The sequence below is a fragment of the Oratosquilla oratoria genome, chromosome 1, assembly GCF_046742065.1.
Source record: "Oratosquilla oratoria isolate Oo_2021 chromosome 1, ASM4674206v1, whole genome shotgun sequence".
Classification (NCBI taxonomy): domain Eukaryota; kingdom Metazoa; phylum Arthropoda; class Malacostraca; order Stomatopoda; family Squillidae; genus Oratosquilla; species Oratosquilla oratoria.
Window position 1 is genome coordinate 16,684,679 of NC_134777.1, and position 8,591 is coordinate 16,693,269.

An 8,591-nucleotide genomic window follows, 5' to 3' on the forward strand; every position below is an offset into this window, starting at 1 on the left:
TCAACTTCGGGGTGTTCTTAAGGGCGCGTCTTTGTAAATCGCCAACATGTGACAAACTGGACGAAATAATGGGATCCGATGCAATGCCGTCCCTTTCCCTCCTCCTCCCTATCCATAAGACGTCTGGACACATGTTAGCTACTTGTGTGGACACACCATCAGCTTCTCCAGGGTATAGGGGGGTTTACACGGTCTAACGGTTCGTCGAACGCGGTTCGACAGACATGTGTTTAAAGTGATGTGTGAACGTGTGAACGGGGTATTTGGTTGTCGAACAACGTGTTCGACAACCAAATACCCCGTTCACACGTTCACACATCACTTTAAACACGTGTCTGTCGAACCGTTAGACCCCTCTATTCCACTGTACAATTTGACAAACCTCAAGGACCAAATTCCAATGACTTCATGCCAGTGAGACGTCTGTTTCCAGTCGTTCTTCTCACCAAGGGACTAAACGATCTTGTAGTAGCTTATCCACTACCTGCGACTTGAAAACGGGAATGAGTATGCATTTGTAACGAGGCTATCCACCAGGGTCTGCCCCAGTGAATTGGCCGAAGTTATGCCATTATTCACGGTCGTATTCCGTGAGGTATTGAACGCCTCGTTGTTCGGAACACACGACACGCAACCCTTATGAATAAAACATTCGGCCTCTAGCACACCAGGACTTTTTCCTCTCCAAGCTGATAAAGAGATATCGCTAAACGCCCTAACAACCGTCGTTTGTCATCTAAATCAAGGAAAATGACAAATATGAGTCATTGTTGATACATTATTACATAATGTATCACAATATCACAATCGATTAGCGGTTTTATTTCTACTTTCTTTTTTGACAATAATGACACAATATAACAGCAAAACAATTTCCCTCCTCACAGAACATTTTAAACGTACTTAATGTTAGAACCCATCGAACAGCATACGTATCATTACAAAAAAATAAAAAATAAATAAATAAATAAATAAATAAATAAATAAATAAAAGCACCTAGATAATCCTATTAGATATGTGTCATGAGGTCATCTAGGGTCAACCTTAACCATCTAGAACCTAGAGATTCCCTTCAGCTAACCAAAATTGTTTGGTGTCACGGTCTTCTAAATACACGGTTCTCGCTTACACGGCGTACTCCCCCACTCCTCCTTTTTTATGGAAAGATTCTAATCTCACTTATTCCACATACAGAGTAATATGTATCAATTTACCAGCGCAAGACAGACGTGTGTGTGTGTGTGTGTGTGTGTGTGTGTGTGTGTGTGTGTGTGTGTGTGTGTGTGTGTGTGTGTGTGTGTGTGTGTGTGTGTGTGTGTGTGTGTGTGTGTGTGTGTGTATGTGTGTGTGTGTGTGAAGGGGGTGTCTGTGTGGTGGTGTCTGTGCGTGTGTGATTCACCATGGTTCACCATGGTCTTGGATCACCTGTTGGACTCGTGATCGACAGTTATTTCCCTAGAAGAGAGCTCAGAACACATATATGACCGATCTATGGGTGACCTTACACGCACACACACACCCAACTCTCCGCCCACGAGAGTTGGAGTAACAACTCGCAGCGCAGCGATACTGAAATTATTTCAGCCCTGGGCGGGATTTGAACCCGGATCGCCGTAGTGGCAGCCGGGGACTCTAGCCACTATCTGTATATGCCTGCATCAATGTGTATGCGTCTGTGAGTCAATGTGTCTGTGTGACTGTGTACGCATAACTGTATAATTGTGCGTGTGTGTGTGTGTGTGTGTGTGTGTGTGTGTGTGTGTGTGTGTGTGTGTGTGTGTGTGTGTGTGTGTGTGTGCGTGCGCGCGCAGCCTAGAGAGCACACTACAGGACAAACAGCCTACCCTTTGTGTTACAACGTAGCCTTTGTGCCTCCCCAGGGTGAGTTACCCCGGATTGGTAAATTTGTATTAATGGTTGCAAAGTGCACGTGAAGTGTCGAGCGTGTTGGAATGGCTGCAGGAGAGTATGAATTATAAAACCATTGCGGTCAGCTACATCAGACTGATTAGGTGCCAGCAATGAAAACCAACACTGGTGCAGCACACCCCCGACGTCCACCAATGGATGAAGGGGTTGGTAAGTCATTCAAGTATGACTTAAACGATTGACTTGCATTTCCCTACGATCGAATCCGAGCTTCCCGCTTCGGAGGTTGGAATGAAGGAGAGAGGGGGTGGGAGGGAAGGTGAGAGAAAGAGGAGGAGGAGAGGTAGAGGTAGAGGGAGAGGTAGAGGGAAAGAAAGAGATATATGGAGAGGGAGAGGGAGAGGAAGTGGGTGAGGGAGAAAGAGACACATGGAGATGGAGAGAGAGAGAGAGAGAGAGAGAGAGAGAGAGAGAGAGAGAGAGAGGTACAAGGAGTTACAATAAATATCAGTACCTCAAAAGGTTTTACAACCCATACCGAGGAGGTACCGTCAAAAGGTTACCGGGGGATTCACACTAGTACTTACACTAATGTGTACAGCACCATGTCTAATCGACTTTTGAACTGCTCAACTGAGGAACTGTTTACCACGCATTTTGGCAGTCTGTTCCAAGCGTTGCAGATTTTGTAGGTAAAAAAGTCGATTGAGCTTCCACCCACTGATTGCGAGTGGCATTCACGTTCAACTTGAAGAGATGTAGACAATGTTATCAAACCCTTGAAGTATTTTGAAAACCTCTATTAACTGTCCTCGCAATCTCCTGGTTTCTAGAGAAAAAAGCCCCAAAGCCTTGAGACGTCTCTGGTACCCCATGTGCCTGGTGGCGGAGATAAATTTCGTTGCTCGTGCTTGAACTCGTTCTAGCTTCTGCACGTCCATCCTCAAGTTCGACGACCAAAATTGGATGGGCTATTCCAGATGGGGACGAACTAGAGAATTGTAAAGCGTCAAGACTATTTCTTGGTTCAAGTAACGAAACTGTCTTCTAATGTAACCTAAAAGCTTTTCTTTCTTTTTTTCTTCTATACACTGTTTTGAGGACTTGAGGTCGCTGCTAATTATAACACCCATTTTTTCACGTTCTGCATTTGCTGTTATGACCCAGTAGAGAGTCTGTCCTCTGGTTTGCATGCCTAACATGCATGGTCTTGCATTTATCCAGATTAAATGGCATTAGCCACTTTTCAGACCATTCCCCCTCTTTCTCTAAATCTTACACTTTCGGGTGCTGCGACATTTACTTCCAACTTTGTGTCAGCCGTAAACTTAGCTATGCGGCCCACAGTTCCAACATCTATATCATTTATATAGATGATGAAGAGGATCGGACCTAATACAGATTCTTGAGGTATTCCACTGGTAACAGGATAACAGCTAGACGGTGACCCATTGTTGTCTTCTGTGTTTTAACCAGGCTTCAATCTAGTTTAAAAATGTTCCTCTAATACCCATGGCTCAAACTTTCGACATCAATCTCTTATGAGGTACCTTATTAAAGGCTTCCTGGAAGTCGATGTAAAGTATGTCGTGCCCTGTTTTTGTCATATTCTTGAAATATCACGTGGAAGAACTCTATCAGATTGGTTAAGCATGATCTGTGACGCCGAAAAATATGCTGCGGGTCTAATAACAGGCTGTTTTCCTCCAGAAAATCGACTATTCTATCCACAATGACACCATCCAGTATCTTCCTTACTATGGAAGTAAGGCTGATAGGTCGGTAATTCCCCGAGTTTGCGCGATCCCCTTTATTAAAGATAGGAACGAGGGGGAGAGGGAGAGAGAGAGAGAGAGAGAGAGAGAGAGAGAGAGAGAGAGAGAGAGAGAGAGAGAGAGAGAGAGAGAGAAAGAGAATGAGAGAATGAGAGTAGGTAAGAGGAAGAGAGGGAGAGAGAGAGAGACAGCGAGATAGAATGAGAGAATGAGGGTGTGTGTGTGTGAGACTGACAGACAGACAGACAGAGAAGGAGAGAGAGAGAGAGGTAGGGGAGAGAGAGAGGTAGGGGAGAGAGACAGAGTGAGGAAGCGAGATAGATAGATAGATAGATAAAGAGAGAAAGCAAGATAGAGATAGAGAGTGAGATAGAGAGACAGATAAAGATAGACAGATAGAAAGATAAAGATGGAAGGGGAGAGAGAGAGAGAGGGAGAGAGAGGAGAAGAGAGAGAGAGAGAGAGAGAGAGAGAGAGAGAGAGAGAGAGAGAGAGAGAGAGAGAGAGAGAGAGAGAGAGAGAGAGAGAGAGAGAGAGAGAGGGGGGGGGAGGGGGGAGAGAATGTCAGGGCGAGAGCGAGAGCGAGATAGAATCACTGCCATGCATCAAAATGATTCTTCTTCTGATAGCCGTTCCGGGGAAACTGTTGATACACAAGCGTGTAATTCTTCGGCCTTGGTGTAACGGTTTCCGATAGCCCAACGTCGTTAAAACATAAGATGATCGTCTCTCCACGCTCTCGATCTCGCTGGGCATCCATCATCACCTCCGCATGAAAGGTTTCATCAACCTTCGTGGTTCCATAACAAGAATGGTGGTGTCTCAGATGGACGCTTTAAAAAGTAATATATATATATATATATATATATATATATATATATATATATATATATATATATATATATATATTATTCTTAGTAAGGGTTAGGTTAGGTTAGGTTAGGCTTGGGAGACGTCTATATGGGAAGCATCCATTTGAGAAACGTCTAAATGGAACCGAACCAACGAAAACCGAGGAGCCAAATGCGTGTTGCAACATAGAATACTCAAAGCAAAATATCTTTATTTGAAGTTACCATGCTTTCCCTAAGACATATAATTCTACTTTCCGTATATGTTTTGTACATTTTCCTTTTATACTACATTCACGACCAAACAATAGGCTACCAAACAGACGATACTATTTGCTTTTATTAATCCAAAGGAATAAAATGTACTTGGATTAATCCTTTTCTTGCCGCAGTCAATTTCTCTATCTATTCTGGCGATCCACAAGCGATTTGATTTAATCATGAAGGTCTACCCTCCCAAGCAGACAGAGAACAGAAGGGTTTGAAGAGTTAATTTGAATATTACTATGTCGTTCAGTTCATGTATCTGACGTGTTGTTTCCCGATCACTTATTCATTAATATCTTTAGCAGATGCTGCATATGGATGTGAGGATGGTATTGAACAAGTGTCGACAAACGGCCCGTGAAGTCGGATCTTCCGGCTCGCCGCTACAATATGTATGTCAAAAAAATATATAACACTTAATTATTTTTCTAAAACTTTGTGGGAAATGAATGTTTGTTGTCTTTATCATTTGTGTATTTTGTATTTTGTTTATTGGTAAATGAGTATGTTGATTGTCCTTATATATATGCTGGGAAATTGTGACGAGCTGATGAAGGTGGAAAGAGAAGTCACGGGTCTAGTTCCGAGTTTTTGAGTTTATTCCTGACCGGTTTCGCTCTATGCTTCTTCAGAGGAATGTCTGAAGAAGCATAGAGCGAAACCGGTCCTTTAAACGTATAGGGTATAAAGGTGATGGCTTCGGCCGCAGCTACGGGCCTCCTGGGGTAAGTCCCTCACCACCTTTGGTAGCCTGGATAGATGTGTGATTTGACTGTGGCATTGGGAGGACTAGCAATGACCTTATCTATACAAAGGGAGGTCAGGTCAGGTCAAGCTTAGAATGAGTCAGGTCGCAGGTGACGTCACACTGGTGTCTACCCAGTCACCCTATCCTAGATGCTGACGTCAGAGGTTATGTAACAGTTGACTATCTGATTAAAAACCAGATATTTGTTCCCATATATTTACATTAAGATAAATGTATCCTGTAAAGTCTGGATCTGAGGTGTGATGTGCGATTCCTGGGTACGACAGGATCCCCTCATGTTAAACTGAACATAAGAACATTAGAATGAAGTGGATTGCAAGAGACCATAAGGCCTACACTAGGCGGCTCCGTATCCATCACCACCTGTCATCCCCATCCATAAAGTTGTCTAATCGTTTTTTAAAACAACTGATAGTTTCAGCGCTTACTATATGGTTACTAAGTCTATTCCATTCGTTGACCACCCTATTAGTAAACCAATTCTTGCCTACTTCCTTCTTAAATCTAAAATTGTCCAGTTTAAATCCATTACTGATAGAGAAACAGACAATGAGATCACAAATAACAAGAAATATATAAATTTCGACAGTTAACTGCAGCCATCTTCAGTAGTAGGTACTACAGTTGACAGTCAAAATATCGTTATAGATTTCCCGTTTGTAGCTCTTCCTTGTGTTCCGACTGCGTTGTTATATGCGATTTACAATTGTGTTACATTTCTCATTAGAGGCAATGTGATCATTATAATGCAAACCCTAATCATCTCAGTCAATCACCAAACTCAAGCACTTCAGACGCACAAAGCCGCACTCGACATTCTCTTGCAGTTCTTATTTGTGCAACGAAAAATTAACCCTTCTTGTACACCCGTACGGAGTATTGTCTGTTTCTTTTATGAAACCATTAATAATCTTAGGGTCTTTAGTAGTGACATCCACACGGACCAAGTCACTCTGTATTCTTTTGTGATTACAGAATAGTTAAATAGTGTATATAGTAGGTTTAACGTCACAAAATCCCTCCTACCGGAAGGCTAGGACGGTGCCCCTCACAGAGGACTTTGTAGCGTGGAATTTAATGAACCATACCCTTGGTTCAACTTCGCCGGTGGCAGGATTCGAACCGCCATCCCCTCGAACTTCGCCGCAAGTAACGACGACCTAACCCGCTCAGCCAGTGAGAAAAGTAAAATAATAATAATAATAATAATAATAATAATAATAATAATAATAATAATAATAATAATAATAATAATAATAATAATAATAATAATAATGATAATAATAATAATAATAATAAAATAAATAAATAAAGTAAAAAATCTACTCGTCCTCCATCCTACTGCCCTCCTTAAAAATTTCCTATGGTATAACCCGTGCGACTTAACCTTTTTGGTAAAATAGAATTGCTAGCTATTTCCTACAAAATACCAGCCCCTCATATACCGCGTGATATTCTTGATTCTATTTTGCTTTCCACCAAGATATCCTATTAATTTCCGTGGCCGCTCCTCGGTAGTGAAAGGGTTACAATTAACCTCGAGTCCTCTACAGCCCCGGGTCGTTTCCCCTATCCAGGGTCCCGGCCCCGACCCCAGCTTTCAGGTTTCAGGCCGGGGCCACATTTACCCCTCCAGTATATCCACTGATACATTCCTGCCGTAAGACATTTGTTTTATTATCAAACATGAATATATATATATATATATATATATATATATATATATATATATATATATATATATACATGTATATATATATATACACATACATATATATATGTATACATATATATTATACATATCTATATATATATACATACATATATATATATATATATATTATATATGTATACATATATATATTATACATATATTATATATATACATATATATATATATATATATATGTGTGTGTGTGTGTGTGTGTGTGTGTGTGTGTGTGTGTGTGTGTGTGTGTGTGTGTGTGCGTGTGTCTGTGTGTGTGTGTGTGTTAGACGGCTCTCATGATTAAAAACTCGATGAAATTAAGATTACATGCTGTACCATGCGAGTGCCGTTGGAGAATAGGCGGGTCAAATTCCAAATTGTTCCTTTTATACAATCAACTGTGGTACAACGGTCACGTCCTTGTATTGAGCTACTCAGTTGCACAGCCAAAGGTTCGAGTCCCAGTGGCATGGATTGTTAATCCATCTCTTTTCTATTGTGTCTCTTTCGATCGTGCTGATATACGATTCGACTCGATACTGTCGCCAGGCTATTTGCCAGTTATATTACTTGACATATCATTTGATATATAATTTGGTGCACCATTTCATTTTCTATTTCATTTATTATTTCATTATCATTATTTCATCATTATCTATATGGTTTTCAACTACTAGACTATTCAGGTCTAGTACTTCATTTATAATTTCATGTTAATTATTTCATTTATTATCTGAAGTTGAATAAAAACCAGAATGATATATTACATTTTCAATGTTTCCACTATAAATTCATGACAACTGTATTTGTGATTTATGCAACACTGTCGACATTGGCGACAAACCAGAAGTTGGGTTGTAGACTGGTAGTAATATATATATATATATGCGTTGTTGAAGTCAACAGCTGCGATAGCATTATTATGCTTGTAGAAATGCTTTTCTAAGTTGCGCACCAACGTGCGGTCGTCTGGAAGCAGGTTCTTAAGCAGATTGCTGAAGTCCATGGTGTATATCTCTCGAGACGTCTTTCGGCCTTAACTGGCCATCTTCAGGAGGTGTGGGCTGGTCAAATTGATGACGGAGAATGAATCGAAGTGGCTTTGGGACGGTATATAGCGGTGGGGAATGGATCACCGGGCAGCGCCCGGGGCGGTGGCGTCAGCCAATCAGCGCACGGGAATCATTCTCTGCCTTCTGGTTGGTAAAGACATTTCGGGCTGTTGCTGGATGTTGATAGCGGGTTTTTGGTTGAAAATGAGCACCGCTTCTGTCATTCTTAGTCGTCTGGTGTCGTTGTTTCTCTCGATGATGGTGGTGTTGTTTTCCATGTGGTGCCTTTTGAGTACGAG